The sequence below is a fragment of the Eurosta solidaginis genome, chromosome 1, assembly GCF_040869045.1.
Source record: "Eurosta solidaginis isolate ZX-2024a chromosome 1, ASM4086904v1, whole genome shotgun sequence".
In the NCBI taxonomy this organism is placed as follows: domain Eukaryota; kingdom Metazoa; phylum Arthropoda; class Insecta; order Diptera; family Tephritidae; genus Eurosta; species Eurosta solidaginis.
In genome coordinates this window covers 317,897,147-317,914,209 of record NC_090319.1, presented here as the reverse complement: position 1 = coordinate 317,914,209, position 17,063 = coordinate 317,897,147, and the positions used below count along the sequence as shown (strand labels likewise).

The following is a 17,063-nucleotide window of genomic DNA, read 5'->3' as shown; positions in this document are numbered from 1 at the left end:
TTTCGAGATTTTTCGAATTTCGCCATTTTTTTTTTTCTCATAAAAAACTTCAATCGATTCTGCAATCATCCCACTAATCCCGGAGTGGGCCGATTTTTTTTTATATTTTTTTATTTAATTGAAAAAAAATTTTCAAAAATAAAAATTTTTTTTTTATCAATTTTATTTATATAACAAAAAAAATGTAAGAAAATGATTTTTACAGTATTCTTTTCTTTATATATTATGGTATTAGTTTAGAAAACTTACATGTTTACTGTGTCAGTCATTAATCCTGGTTATTTTAATCGTAGATTATCATAATATATAAAGAAAAGAATACTTAAAAATCATTTTCTTACATTTTTTTGTTTTATAAATAAAATTGATAAAAAAGAAATTTATTTTTGAAAATTTTTTTTTCAATAAATAAAAAAAATATAAAAAAAATCGGCCACTCCGGGATTTGTGGGGATGATTGCAGAATTTGATTGAAGTTTTTTATGAGAAAAAAAAATGGCGAAATTCAGAAAAATCTCGAAAAACTGAAAAATTAAAAAAAAAACTTTAAAAATTTTTTTGTTTTTTTTCCGAAAAGTACATTTAAAAACCAATTTTAAAAGAAAGACCCCAAACCGTCAATTTTTGAAAAAGTTATAGCATTTTGAAAACAAAAACGGTGTTTTTTTAAAAATTCATATCTTTTTTTGAGTTGGATGAAAAAATTTGAAAAAATTCTGAAAAACGTCTTTCGTAACCTAGAAAAAGAAGAAAAACTTTCAGCCAATTCTAAAGGGGTCGTGTTCAAAATTGGTTGAAATGGGATGGAATACCCCATATACAACTCGCAAAAAATAATTATTAAAAAGCGATAAAACTTATAACCGTTACGATCTCTGAAAAAAGCTAATAACTATGATTTGGTTTACCAGATAATTAAAGTGTTCGAACTGTCATTTTTCAGCGTAACATTTAACAAGAAATAGCGTACATGTACTTACATATATATATACATAAATATATATTGTTTATGTTATGTAGCAACATTAAGGGGTGTTTGATAGCAAAATTCATTGTCAGGTGGGTAAGTGCTGATTTTTTATTTTTATTTTTTTACCCTTTTTAATTTTATTCCCGCTTGCCATTCTCATTCGTAGCAATGATGTACATATGTATTTATGCTTGTGTTGCTGTTTTCAATTTTTTTATATTTTTTTTTTACTTTTCAAAAGCTTTCCCAATGCTAATTGCCTCGATAAGGTCAGGTTTTTGTCTTTTTTTTGTTGGTGTCATTAGCAAATAGCTAAATTCGATTCGATGCATGAAATTTTGGCTAAACATCGCGTAAAATGTAGACAAGAAACTTATTTGGAAAAACGTGTTTGTGTAGTTTTGCAGGCTCAGTTGCGCATACTACATAACCCAAAAAAATAGTAGCTTTTATCAAATCGTTAGTTGTAGGTATGCGTGTACTTTTCGTAGGTATGCAAGTTATGATAAAGTGATAAAAATCGAATAAACATAAAAGAAAAGAGACGCAAATTTGTAAAGCAACGAGCGTCTGTGTATGAATGAAGGTCTATTTAATAAATTTGTAAATAAATATGCAAAAATAAATATTTGTACAAAATTAAGTGCGAATCTGTGCTGCCTAACAGTGAATAGCTAAAACTTGTATTTTTTTTAACAAGCATTTTTATTTGTTATGAAGTTATTATGTATAAAATAATTAAAAAAAATTTTAAGTTTAACAGTTTTATTGAAAACAATACTTACATGAAGTAATCTATATATCTGTAGCCATAAGCAATAATCGCCTAAGTCTCGTGTAAATTGATAGGACTTAGGCGATTATTGCTTACGACCACAGATATATAAAAATCAAATTCTGTGTGTCTGTGTGTTACTTATAGAAACGTATTTCCCACACTTGAATCATCACCAAATTTTGGCTGTAGGTTCCTTCGATCAACGGGGAGGTTTTAGGTTAAAAATAATTTGGATATATGAAAGGGGCGTGGCACCTCCCATACAAATAAAATCTTTGGTACGGCATAACTCTGAAGGTATACATGCCAGAACAATGAAACTCAGTGAGAAGTTATACGAGGACAATCCCTAACACCACCAAGAAAACGTGGAATTGGGAAATAATTAAGTCCTAATACCTCCAGTAAAATTTGGAAATGTGAAAATAGGGGCGTGGCACCTTCCCTACAAATGGGATTTTTCAGAACTATGGCTGCCGTACAAACTTTGGTTATTTTAAAACCTAAAGTTTGACTGCATTGTTGAGTTTGGCTGTTATTCCTTTTGGACGTTTAATAATCTACCGCCGTTAAAAAATTTGTTAACTTCAGTCTATCTACATCTTCTATAAAAACCAAATTCTGTGCGCGTGTTCCCTATGGAAGCGTATTTTCCACACTTCAATCATCACCAAATTGTGGCTATAGGTTCCTTCGATCAAGACGAAAGTTTTTCATATTTTAGAATTAAAAATTTTGAAGTAAAATTTTTTTTTGCCTATGCGAACGAGCAATTTTAGCTCCTAAAAATGATCAAATCAATGAACACATTCAAAACCAAATTCCTGGTGAAGTGATGAAATATAAATAGATCGACACAGTTACAGATGAAAATCAAATTGTGAATTATCCAATTGAATTCCTAAACTCTGTAGAACCACCTGGAATGCCTGCGCATATATTAACTTTGAAAATTTGCTCACCAATCATGCTTCTTCGGAATTTAAAATAAAAAAAAATAAATGTAAGGCGCGATAACCTCCGAAGAGATCTAAGACCGAGCTTCTCTTCCAATTTGCGTCGGGCTCCTCTTCATTTTCACTATAAATTGGCCGGACGGGACCTACATGTTTTATGCCGACTCCGAACGGCATCTGCAAGGCAGATGAGTTTTCACTGAGAGCTTTTCATGGCAGAAATACACCCGGAGCGATTGCCAAACACTGCCGAGGGGCGACCCCGCTTAGAAACAATTTCTTCTAATTTAAAAACCTTATTTCTAAAATTTTAATTTTGCTTTGCCCGGAGTGCGAACCCAGGGCATACGGTGTGGTAGGCGTAGCACGCTACCAGCACACTACGGTGGCCGCTTCGGAATTTAGACCCACCAAAATTGTTCAATGGAAACAGACTTTGCGTTAAGAAATTAATGCCGAATGCAATCGAAGTAACAATTATCAGCGGTAAAAGCTAAGGTGGAGGTGTGCTCATACCACGGATCCCAATGACTCCTACAGATTTGCCATTCAATTTTAAGCTCTTACAGTCTTCTGTACGCCTTGCTTTTGCAATTAAAATCAACAAAGCACAAGGACAATCGCTTACTGTTGCAGGATTAAATTTAGAGAGTCCATGCTTTTCCCATGGCCAGCTACATATATGTTACTTGCTCTAGAGTTGGAACGCCGAAAAATTAAAAATACTGTGCACAGTGTACTCTCTCCTAACGGACACCTCTCTTAAGCGGACACCTCTCATAAACGGAAATTTTTTCGGTACCAAAAAAATCCTTAAGCATTTTTTAAGTTTTTCCCTTTTGAGCGGACAACTCTCCCATAACAGGACGTGGACACTTGCTTTTTACCCCAAAGGGCTTCTTAATTTCCCATAACCGGACAGCTTACAACATTTTTTTTTCATTTACTCTTTACCATATTCATACAGCTGTTGCCTATTCACTAATACTTCCATGGATGTAGGGGAATCCCCTAAATACGAAGAACATGTTTTCAATACAGTAAAAAACAAAAATGTGTGTACCTATTGCATACACGTAGTTAGTATCTTCTTGTGTGTGTAGCTACGTCAATCGCAATGCCTAAAGTAGTGTTGAGTATTAGAGAAAAAGTTAATGTCATTGAAATTCATAAGAAAGAAAAACTAAGTGTACGAGAGTTGGCAAAGAAATGTAAGATCAGCAAAACGCAAGCTGCTAGCATTATCAAAAACAAAGATCAAATTTTAAGTTTGTGGGACACTGACGTCAACCCGGAGAGAAAAAGGAGTCTGCTGAAGCCCAAAGGCCTTAATATTGATAAATTGTGCTACGAATGGTTTGTGAAGGCTCGAAATAAGAGCATTCCTCTGTCAGGCATACTTATAAGCAAAGCTAAAGAAATTGCAGTGAGACTCAATTACGACGATTTTAGTGCATCATCCGGCTGGCTGGAAAGGTTCAAAAAACGTCACAACATAACTTTCCGTACAATTATTTTGAATATTTTGTACACAAAACTTTATTCTTTAATTTATGAACAAATCTTTATGAACCTCCTAACTCAGTCTTATTTGTATGTATTAATATTTTTGTTTTGGAAATAAAACTGTTTAAACATTCATCAATAATTTTTTATAATTCATAATAATAATTTTTCCCATATTATTAAATAAATTCATCAATAATACTTTTCTCATAAGCGGACAAATTTGGCAGTCTCTTAGGTGTCCGTTTAAGAGAGTACACTGTACCCACTTGCATTACAATAAGATACAACAATAAAATGTTTTGAATGAAAATTTCATCAAATATGCGTACAAAATTCAATTCAATTTAGAGAACAATAAACTAAATTATCAACAAACAAAACAGAAAAAATAACGCAACATTCATTCGATCTCGGGCGTTACAACGTATGCCAGGTAAAGCTAGTAATAATATTAAAAGCTAGACAATAATTAGGTAGGTCCTAGGTACTAGTCATCACACTCCTCATCAATCTAGGGCGTTGATCAGACAATTAAATAAAAGCGTTGGGCGAATGAAATTTCTAGAAATGGGAGGCGAAGCATAACCTGATTAAAGGGCCCATTACTCAGGTCCGTCAAGCTGGACTCCCCCCCCCACGATGGATTCGAAATTTGGTGGGCCAGGTATTATGTGCTATTTATGTGCTATTTTGTTCCCAAAATAAAAAATTTTGTGCTCAAAATTTAACTCGGAACTCGGTTTTTTGATAACTTTTAATGATTTTTTTAAAACTTCAAAAGTGGGAGGTCCAGCTGGACGTCCAGCTAGACCCCCCCCCCCCCCCCCCCCCCCCCCCCCCCCCCCTCATTAGCACTAGGTCATTAAATGTGGGAATTATGTGCTATTTACGTGCCCATTAGTGCCAAAACGAATTCGGTTTTTTGACAACTTTTAATGATTTTTTTAAAACTTCAAAAGTGGGGGTCCAGCTTGACCCCCCCCTCATAAGCACTAGGTCGAACAAAAAAATTTAAAGGTGGGAATTATGTGCTATTTATGTGCTCCAACATAAGCTACGGTCTGTCCAAAAAAAGAAAGTGGTGGCAAGGGGGAGCGGGGGAATATAACCCCAGACGGTAAAATCGAAACGGGATAGGTGCAGCATTTTGTGCTATTTATGGGCTCAATAGTTCCAAAAACGATTCATTTTCTGACAACTTTTAATGTTTTTTTAAAACATCAAAAGTGGAGGGTCCAGCTGGAACTTAATTTTAGTTCCAAAAACTATTCGTTTTTTTGACAACTTTTAATGTTTTTTTTTAACATCAAAAGTGGGGGGTCCAGCTGGACTTCCATCGTACACAAGTTAAAAACTACTTACTTTTTTTCCATAAATAAAATCTTCATAGCTATAAAAAATAAAAAGGTTTGTAAAGCTTCGTAAAACAACGGTACCCTACAGTTTTCCCACTATAAGAGTTTATAAGCCTATTTTTTTTATAATTAATGAAATGAAATTTTTTAAGTAAATGTTTTTTATTTTATTGCACGGTCGATTGTTTAACAATTTTGTTGAGTTGCATATATCATTAAGTGGGGTATGATATATGATTTCGATGAAATTGGCTTTTCGGAAACGAGGTCTTTTATCGGTTAATAAGTTTTAATATGAAAATAATTTTTTGATCTCTTTGGCATATTATTGTACTTCCTAACCAATAAAATGCAATTATGCTTCCGATTTTCTTATTCAATTATGAAAATTTAAATGTTTTTAACTTTTTACATATGTATATTCAAATACTGGAATATCATTTCCACTTCTTACTTTCCACTTTTATTATTTATTTTTCATTCACTTTATATAAACAAATACTATAGATGGGCTTTAAATATATATGACGAAGTACAGGAATCCATAGAAGAGGAAAATGGTGATCAGCCGAACGCATATTTTTTTCCTTCCCTTAGTAAACAAATACTCAACGACTCTAAAGAAATCCCTCTTTGGTCGTGCATTATGCGAGATCATTTCGGTTACGGGCGAGTGCCTGCATCAAGTGCAAGTGTTGAGTCTGATTTCAACAATTTGAAATCGAGGGTATTAAAAAAAAGCAGGCTTACGTGCAGATGAATTCATACAAATTCATTTGAACTATATGAATCGAGCTTCGAATTTAATTGTAGGAAAAGAAAAACAAATAGATCGTACAACAAAAAATTACTTACAGGTCATCGAAAGCGCAGAAAACATACTAGATCGTGAAAATGATGTAATATCGACCCACAGCGACATTATGGATGAGGAGACACAAAAAGATCTTTTTGAAGAATTAGATTTTGCACAGAGTATGTTGATTTCAGAGGATCTTAATGAACAGTCTGACTGCCCCGCTTGCTCAAACGGGCACCAACCGACCGGGGCCCATAAATGTGTCGTATGCTCAAAATCAGTTCATATTTTTGAACAGTGCTCCACTGCTTACCCAGGAGAAGAAGAAGGGTATGGAGAAAGGAGGATTTGCCGGAATTGCGCAAAAAGAAATGACATCGAAGAAGTAATTTCAAGTCGGAGAACAGAAGAAATTTGATCTGCGATAAAGAAAATGATGTACCAAGATCATTTTATATGAGGAAAAATTTTACAGAAAATGATTTTAAAACTTACGGAATAGTGGCAGAAAAAAAAGTTCTAAAAAATGCAAATTCATTGAAAGCTAAAACATATAGTATTAGGGGATTTACATATTCATTAATAAACACTTGCTGTTTCGATGCAATTTCACAGGTTATGCTCAAAACGATAAGAAATAAAGAAATTAGAAAAATCTTAATTTCCTGGGAGTCAAATTTTTGTGATTTAGTTACAAAAATTTTTGAGTTAGGTAAGTTTGATGTATGACATATGTATGTAATTCACTTTTTAAATATTTTCCTTATTTGCTCGAACGAAAACCGTTTCGATTTAACTTCAGAAAACTAAGCAATTGGCTTTCTTCTATATGATTTGCGTTATAAAATATAATACTACGTTCTTTCATATACCACATATTTTTTAGGCATAACGTGTAATACTTATTCAACTCGTGCACAAATTCTTGTGAATGTATTGGCACCTACACATTTTGTTGAAAGACTGGGACTCAGACTTTTAAAGTGTGAGGCAAATGCGGCAGAGCTGTGGCGCCTACTTACAAAAAATAAGAACTTGATCACCGAGGAAATTCATTGCGACCTATGTAAAAAGCAGATTGAAATGGAAATGTCGTCAATATCTATGAACTTTGTCAACTTGAGCACGCTGAGCAAGTTTTGGAAGAAATTTGCAAAAAAATAATAAGCCGGTGCAGCGAAACGTGCAGAGGAACACAAACCTCTAGCTTAAAAATACACGGTAAGCTATTGACAGCACTGATAACGAAATTTTATTAGTCTAAAATATAACTAAATCTGTTCATTAAATATTAAATGTAAAATTTTCCTTTCAGGCCCATTACTGGCAATAGATGTATATACTGTTACACCAATAGGAGAGCGACTCAAATTACAAGATTTACCTAAAGAAATTTGGGTCAGCAAAACCCAATATCTATTACAGGGCTTCGTCAGATATAAACCGCCAATCCCGTACACAAGGGGAAAGAATTATGAAGAAAACTCCTTAAACCAATATGTAGCGGATGCATCAAAACTTGGCCATTATTCCACAATCAAGTGGACGGAAATTGATGATTTGCTCGTTTCCGAAAAGCCAATTTCATCGAAATCATATATCATACCCCACTTAATGATATATGCAACTCAACAAAATTGTTAAACAATCGACCGTGCAATAAAATAAAAAAACATTTACTTAAAAAATTTCATTTCATTAATTATAAAAAAATTAAATAGGCTTATAAACTCTTATAGTGGGAAAACTGTAGGGTACCGTTGTTTTACGAAGCTTTACAAACCTTTTTATTTTTTATAGCTATGAAGATTTTATTTATGAAAAAAAAGTAAGTAGTTTTTAATTTGGGTACGATGGAAGTCCAGCTGGACCCCCCACTTTTGATGTTTTAAAAAAAACATTAAAAGTTGTAAAAAAAACGAATAGTTTTTGGAACTATTGAGCCCATAAAAATTAAAATTTTTTGTTTGGCTAGCTGGACGTCCAGCACATTAAATTCCAGCTGGACCCTCCACTTTTGATGTTTTAAAAAAAAATTAAAAGTTGTCAGAAAACGAATCGTTTTTGGAACTATTGAGCCCATAAATAGCACAAAATGCTGCACCTATCCCGTTTCGATTTTGCCGTCTGGGGTTATATGCCCCCGCTCCCCCTTGCCACCACTTTGTTTTTTTGGACAGACCATAGCTTATGTTGGAGCACATAAATGGCACATAATTCCCACATTTAAATTTTTTTGTTTGACCTAGTGCTTATGAGGAGGGGGGGGGGGGGTCTAGCTGGACGTCCAGCTGCATCCCCCACTTTTGAAGTTTTAGAAAAATCATTAAAAGTTGTCAAAAAACCGAATTCTTTTTGGCACTATGGAGCACATAAATAGCTTATAATTCCCACATTTAAATTTTTTTGTTTGCCCTAGTGCTTATGAGGGGGGGGGGGGGCTAGCTGGACGCCCAGCTGGACCCCCACTTTTGAAGTTTTAAAAAAATCATTAAAAGTTTTAAAAAAACCGAGTTCTTTTTGGCATTATTGAGCACGTAAATAGCACATAATTCCCACATTTAAATTTTTTTGTTTTTACCTAGTGCTTATGAGGGGGGGGGGGGGGGGGGGGGGTGTCTAGCTGGACGTCCAGCTGGACCCCCCACTTTTGAAGTTTTAAAAAAATCATTAAAAGTTCTCAAAAAACCGAATTCTTTTTGGCACTATTGAGCACGTAAATAGCACTTAATTCCCACAATTAAATTGTTTTGTTTGACCTAGTGCTTACGATGGGGGGTCTAGCTGGACGTCCAGTTGGACCCACCACTTTTGATGTTTTAAAAAAACATTAAAAGATCGTTTCTGGAACTATCGAGCCCATAAATAGCACAAAATTCTGCACCTATCCCGTTTCGATTTTTCGGTCTGGGGTTATATGCCCCGCTCCCCCTTACCACCCTCTGTTTTTCTGAACAGACCGTAGTTTATGTTGGGAAATAGCACATAATTCCCACATTTAAATTTTTTTGTTTGACCTAGTGCTTATGAGGGGGGGAGGGGGGGCTAGCTGGACGCCCAGCTGGACTCCCCACTTTTGAAGTTTTAAAAAAATCATTAAAAGTTGTAAAAAAATCGAATTCTTTTTGGCACTATTGAGCACGTAAATAGCACATAATTCCCACATTTAAATTGTTTTTTTTGGCCTAGCTGGACGTCCAGCTGGACCCACCACTTTTGATGTTTTAAAAAAACATTAAAAGATCGTTTTTGGAACTATTGAGCCCATAAATAGCACAAAATTCTGCACCTATCCAGTTTCGATTTTCCGGTCTGGGGTTATATGCCCCGGCTCCCCCCTTGTCACCCTATGTTTTTCTGGACAGAACGTAGCTTATGTTGGAGCACATAAATAGCACATAATTCCCACATTTAAATTGTTTTGTTTGGCCTAGTGCTTACGAGGGGGGGTATAGCTGGACGTCCAGCTGGACCCACCACTTTTGGTGTTTTAAAAAACATTAAAAGTTGTCAAAAAACGAATCGTTTTTGGAACTATCGAGCCCATAAATAGCACAAAATTCTGCACTTATCCCGTTTCGATTTTTTCGTCTGGGGTTATATGCACTTATTGGCACTACTGAGCACGTAAATAGCACATAATTCCAACATTTAAATTTTTTTGATTGACCTAGTGCTTATGAGGGGGGTGGGGGTGTCCAGCTGGACCCCCCATTTTGAGGTTAAAAAAAGTACTTAAATTTTGAGCACACAATTTTTTATTTTGGGAACAAAATAGCACATAATACCTGGCCTACCAAATTTTGAATCCATCGTGGGGGGGGGGGGGGGGGGGTCCAGCTTGACGGACCTCCATTACTCATACTTAGCATAGACTTGACTTGACTTGAGAACTGTCACTTACAGTTCTGGTAAATGAACATTGCGTGTTACTGATTGTTCAAAACTTGGCAACACTTAACTTGACTTAGAAGTCTGTTGAATTTTGATTTTCTATGTAAGTTCTAAGTGCCGTTTCCATTTTGAGATGCCATTTGTTTGTTTGCATTTCATTTTGACATTTTGCCATACAAATTGATATTTATTTAAAAATAAATTTCAAAGCTGATTATGATGCCAGACTGTATGCGCTAAGTGGAGTATAATCATGGCTAAGTTGTCAATATAACGCCAAGCCAAGTCAAGTCTATGCTAAGTATCAGTAATGGGCCCTTAAGGTAAAGGTTGGTCTTACTTATGACTTTCAATAGAAATATAGAAATTTGACCCCTTAGATTGATGAGGAGTGCGATGACTAGTACCCAGGACCTACATAATTATTTACTAGCTTTTAGTATTATTATTACTTCATGCAAGTATTGTTTTCAATAAAACCGTTTAACTTAAAAAAATTTTTTAATTATGTTATTTTCAAGTTTTAAGTCTTTATTTAATTGTCTATTATATCTCATTCCATTTAGTTCTTTAGTGACTCATTATTACACGGACTCTTTTCTGGCAATTTGTTACAACAGTCCTCATTACATAATCCTTCCAAAGACTTTACTCAACTCTGCGCCACGTACTCATGCTTGTCCCTCCTCCAACTCCAAAATATTTTGATGTCACTTCTACCGGACTGTATGTAATATTTGTTCCAAATATGAGCCGAATCGGATATCAGAGGTCGCTTTCTATTCATCTATGTATTATATAAATCGGGCCACAAATACGATACTTTGAATATCTCGATCCTAGCACCACCTAGCGGCGATTTTTGTCATAGGCCTCTTTCTATTATTGTATGTAATATGTGTTCCAAATATGAGCCAAATCGGACCACAAATACGATTTTTTGAAATATTTCGATCCATGCGTCGCTAGCGGAGTTTTTTTTTTATTGCATTGTCATCGGGTTCTGAACTATATATATTCCAAGTTTCAAGTTTGTAGCTTATCGGGAAGTTACTTAAATTTCAATTACAAAATTCGTGCCAGCCAACCATCATTGCCTGTCAAGTCAAGCTAAATAAAACCGTATATTAATAGACAGAAACTACAGTTATGAATGAAATATGCTAACATAAAGTTATCAGTCATATGCATGGATGTGTACCAAATGTTTTAATACAGTAGCGAACACTAAAATAGCAGTGACAATTTACATAAAATTTCGTAAATTATTTTTCTACATTGAGAGAACTTAATTTTTCACCTTAATTTAAGCATTCTTGAAACAATTCCTCCCTTTCAGCTCTACAAATATTTATAAATTTGTACGGCCACCGTGGTGTGATGGTAGCGTGCTCCGCCTATCACACCGTGTGCCCTGGGTTCGCACCCCGGGCAAAGCAACATCAAAATTTTAGAAATAAGGCTTTTCAATTAGAAGAAAATTTTTCTAAGCGGGGTCGCCCCTCGGCAGTGTTTGGCAAGCGCTCCGGGTGTATTTCTTCCATGAAAAGCTCTCAGTGAAAACTCATCTACCTTGCAGATGCCGTTCGGAGTCGGCATAAAACATGTAGGTCCCGTCCGGCCAATTTGTAGGGAAAATCAAGAGGAGCACGACCTAAATTGGAAGAGAAGCTCGGCCTTAGATCTCTTCGGAGGTTATCGTGCCTTACATTTATTTTTATTTTTAAATTTGAATTTTGTTTTTATTAGCTAATTAATTATCTACTAATTTGAGGTTGAAAACTGCGCAACTAAATTAATTAACAACCGCAATTAATTGAATTTACTGAAAATGAGCTCAGTTCTTTGTTAAATTATGTTTACATATGTACTTGAAAATTTGCGGGGCGCGCAGTCCGATCGCAGCAAATGTTAAATAAATAATTCGAAGTGTGAGAATAAGATTTTTGACAATTAAAAATGAAGTGTAAAATGTTGAAAGCTTTTATCGATTTCAACTGGAATTTTTTAAGTTATTAAGTAAAACAAACCGAAGATAAAAAAGAAAAGCAAGACAAGAACAATAACAGTAGCTGCCAAGCAAAGTCGTTAACAACAAAGCTAAATTTATATCTCGATTATGAATCAGTTAACAAATAACTTTTTTTTACCAAATGAAAAATTTAAGCGCTGTTAAAATTGAAATAAAATTTAAATGTCACAATTTAAGATTTTATATGAAAAGGTGTTTATACATACTTAAAGAATCATTAAAACAAGATTTTGTTTACAGGTTGATATATGTAGAATTTGAATCTTAAAGTCAGCAGGTCAAAGACCTCTTTTAGAAATATAAATTTCTCCATTGAAAAAAAAATAACACACTTTTTAGCAGAATAAAGGCTCCGACCGATATGCTTTTTTTGGTGGAGCTATATGTGAAAAAAAAATAATAATAATAAATAAATTCAGTGCTTTCTGATTTTGTTGTTTTTGTACTTGTAGCTTTAATTGTCGGTCTTTAAGTTGTTGTTGTAGCTTCTTATTATACCTTTCATGAACATGAAATGGTATATTAACTTTGGTGCGATGTTTGTAACGTTGAGAAATATAGAAGATAGACTCACCATTAAGTATACCGAATTGATCAGGAAGACGACTGAGTTGATATAGCCATGTCCGTCTGTCCGTCCGTCCGTCTGTCCCTCAAATTTTGAGATCTCTCAATGAAATTTGGCGCAAGGATGTATTTTTGTATTATATTAGACATTTGTCGGATCCGGTAGGATCGGACCACTATAACATATATCTCCCATACAACCGATCGTTCAGATAAGACGATTTTGGTCATTCCTGCCGCAATTTAGAAAGTATAAGCGTGAAACTCGGTGATATATATTCTAATATATCATAGAAGATATCCTGAAAAAATCACTTTGATCTTACCTATATATAGTTACTAGCAGACCCGGCATCCGTTGTTCTGCCCTAAATTTGGCCTATCTGCATACATTTTAATAAGCTTTTTCCGTCTAACTCTGCCCTACCCCTCTACACTTTTTCCTAATCTTTTTATTCACTCCTCCCTCCATCTTTTTCGCTTCATCTCCATCTTCGTCTCATTCTATCTCTTTCTCAGTCTCCGTCTCTCTTTTCTCTTCTCTCAAGTTTTTCTTCTTCTTCTTCATCTCTTATTGCCAGTCCCAGAGGGTGGTATGTATTTCGTTCAACTCCCATTCCGAGTCTCAGTCCCAGTCCCCCTTCGAGTCTCAGTCTCAGTCCCAGTCCTAGCCCTAATCCCAGTCCCAGTCCGTCTCTGGTATACCTCCCGGAAAAAAGCATCGTAAATACTAATATAGGCAAATTTATATACGAAATTTCAGGAAAATCGAATAGGACGTATGTAAATAGGTATGTGGGTATTAATAATTCTTGTCTTTATTTCGGCTTCGCATGCGTATTTATCAGTTTTGCCAGGTTGGTGCGACTAAATCGAATATCACAATAAAAATTACTTTAAAGTTCTCAGCAACAGCTTTCATTTGATATCCGTAATACACACACATTCTAGGGGTATCCGGGTCCATGTTTTGGCCTATATCTCGAGACCCTAGTCACCCAGCAGCATAAAACTTACTCTGTACTAAAGCACACATCAGCAGCTCCGATTTGATATCCATAATGTAAAAACACATCCTAGTGTAACCCTGATCCACGTTTTGGCCTCTATCTCAAGATCCTAGTCTCCAATAGGTATGAAAACTACCCTGTACTAAAGCACTCATCAACAGCTTCAATTTGATACCTATAATGTAAAAACACTATCTAGGCGTTCACGGGCCCACGTTTTGGCCTATATCTTGAAACCCTAGTCACCAATAGGTATGAAAACTACCCTGTACTAAGCACTCATCAACAGCTTCAATTTGATACCCATAATGTAAAAACACTATCTAGGCGTTCACGGGCCCACGTTTTGGCCTATATCTCGAGACCCTAGTCACCCAGGGGTATGAAAATTATCCTCTACTAAAGCACTCATCAACAGATTTCCTTTGATATCCATATCCTATAAACACATTATAGGGGTACCGGGTCCACGCTTTGGCCTTTATCTCGAGACCCTAGTCATCCAGGGGTATGAAAATTACCCTCTACTAAAGCACTCATCAACATATTTCATTTGATATCTATATCCTATAAAAAACATTATTGGGGTACCGGGTCCACGTTTTGGACTATATCTCGAGACCCTAGTCACCCAGGGGTGTGGAAATTACCCTCTACTAAAGCACTCATCAACAGCTTTCATTTTATATCCATATTCTATAAACGCATTCTAGGGGTACCCGGGTCCACGTTTTAGCCTATATCTCGAGACCCTTTGCGTCGACCCTTTGCTGTAAACCTCACCTAGCCCGAGATCTTTCCAACGAATGCAAAACCGTGGAAATCGGTTCGTGCGTTCTGGAGTTATAGCGTCAGGAAGGAAAACCCGACTTATTTTTATGTTATAGATATTCAGGTTTATTGGAAATGTCGCTAACATCTTTTCTCTACATGTAACATATTATACAGCCAATTATATGGATATTATGAATGGGATTAGATTATTGCACAGCCGACTACAGTCCGGACCTTACTTTTTTTTATTGCGATCGTTCCACTACAAATGGCATATCGTTCGGAGCTTTTATTCTGCTATTTGTTCCGCTCTCCAAGACAACACAGCTCATTGCAAGCCTAAGAAACGCTATCACTTTTTTATGCTACGGCTCTGCTCTATGCTCTGTTCATGTTCAGAGTCGTAATAGCAAAGGAAAAAACTCTAGAATATTATAGTATTTTCAATCATTGCCCTTCAGTTCTTCGTTTTTTAAATGTTCTTCCATTTCAGAATGTAAACAAACTGTTTTTTTTTTTCTAATTTTAATTATACTGGTACATGTTAAAAATTAATTCTGAATTATTTATAAACACAAATTTGTTTTGCTAGACAGTACAAAACATTAAGTTATTTAATTTATGCAAAAAAATATACAAAAACAATGGAAAATTTTAATTGGTTATTTATTTGTTTATTGTAAGGCCAGCTTAAGGCTTTCACTAGCTGATTTCTAACGAAGCAATTAATTGTTAAAGTAAATTTTAGTATGCTTTAGGCGTTCTACCTAACAGTTTCAAGTTAAATCATAAAAAAATTAAAATAATTGAGTTAATTAAAAGTAAAATTGTTTGATTTCGTTACAAATTTTAATAAGTGACAGATATTGAGTGAACTAAAAATAATAATAAAAAATAGCAATAATATCTAGCAGGAAAAAATAATATTTGCAATAGTTCGTTGGTTATTTTGGTGTGGCGTACGTTTCGTTATCAGAAAGGTGTGTTTTTTTTTACATTTTCTAGAAATGAAGTTGTTAACGTAAACGAGAACGTGTTTTGTTCTAACCACGAAATTTATTCTGCTGTGCTGCTTCAGAAAAATTATGGTTTTTTTGTTAAATAATCATGGGGATATTGAAAAAGATAGAACCATAGGGAGCTCCGCTTATATATATGAGACCATCCGAGGCTCCAAAGAAGATTGTGAAAATAAGATAAATAAGGATGTCAAATGTTTTGAGAAAAATTATACAAAAGGACGAACAAGGCGACAAATGTTTCGATTATACTTGATAGCATAATCCAAAAACCGGATGAGAACTTTACCAAGAACAATGCATAGGTTTTGTACACGCTAATGTAAAAACGATGTTCTGTACGAAAGTAAAAAGATACACAGCAAAAGGCAAATGTGAAAATCTAGGGCAGAGTTCTACAACAACAAAACGTGGCTTTGGTTGAGCCTGTTTGTCAACAGGGAAAACAGGATTTAGAAGGTATAATCGAAACAACTGACGCATTGTTCGTCGTGACTCAAAGAGTTGGTAGTCAGTGTTGTTGTTGTTGTTGTTGTAGCAATAAGGTTACTCCCCGAAGGGTTTGGGGAGTGTTATCGATGTGATGGTCCTTTGCCGGATACAGATCCGGTACGCTCCGGTAACACAGCACCATTAAGGTGCTAGCCCGACCATCTCGGGAACGATTTATATGGCCGCATTAAACCTTCAGGCCACCCCTCCCTCCCCACCCCCAAGTTCCATAAGGAGCTTGGGCTCGCCAGAGCCTCGTATGTTAGTGAAACAGAATTCGCCGCTGATAGGTGTGGTTGAAAATTGGGTTTGAAGAAACTATATATTGCGTTGGCAACCTAAAGGGTTGCGCTACACAGCCCCTTGAATCTGGTATTTTAGTCGCCTCTTACGACAGGCATACCTACTGCGGGTATATTCTGACCCCCTAACCCGCTTGTAGTCAATAATAGTCTGTTGCATGGGCTGCTCTGAACGAACTATATACAGCGAGTATTACGAAAATATCTGTGTGTGTACAACGAACAGTGCTGGTTGGCGTCAGTGGAACTCTTGGAGCAACACTTACCTTGAACTTGAACGCCATGTATGACAAACGCCTTGTGGTTATTGCTGGTGAAAAGGACGCGGCCTGTTTGCTTTGTGATATGGGTTATGAGATACCAACCGCCAACTACTACATGTGCAAGCTTCACCTCAGTCATTCCCTCGAGAGAGGGCCGGGTAAACATCTCATCTGGGGCGGGGACTACTTAGCTGATTCACGGGATGTTGATGCATTTTTAGGAACTCGATGGGCGGGATGTTGATGATTGATGATTCTGTTAGGAAATCGATTAAAAACATAAGTTTAAGCTGTTTGAAGAATCACTTTTGCCAATAAATGCTACTTTGGACTAGGTAGGCAA

General features: G+C 35.6%; 1 protein-coding gene across 10 annotated transcripts in view; it reads left to right on the top strand.

Annotated features, from left to right (window-relative positions):
* LOC137237697 (very long chain fatty acid elongase AAEL008004) overlaps window positions 1-17,063 on the top strand; it is a 250,422-nt gene that overhangs the window by 110,740 nt on the left and 122,619 nt on the right. The window contains exon 1 of one of the 10 annotated variants that reach the window (XM_067761734.1): window positions 15,428-15,624. The exons of the other annotated variants lie outside the window; for them this stretch is intronic. The gene's annotated coding sequence lies outside the window, so the exon portion shown is untranslated. Of the gene's footprint in view, window positions 1-15,427; window positions 15,625-17,063 lie in introns of those variants that run through there. 10 annotated transcript variants of the gene reach the window in all.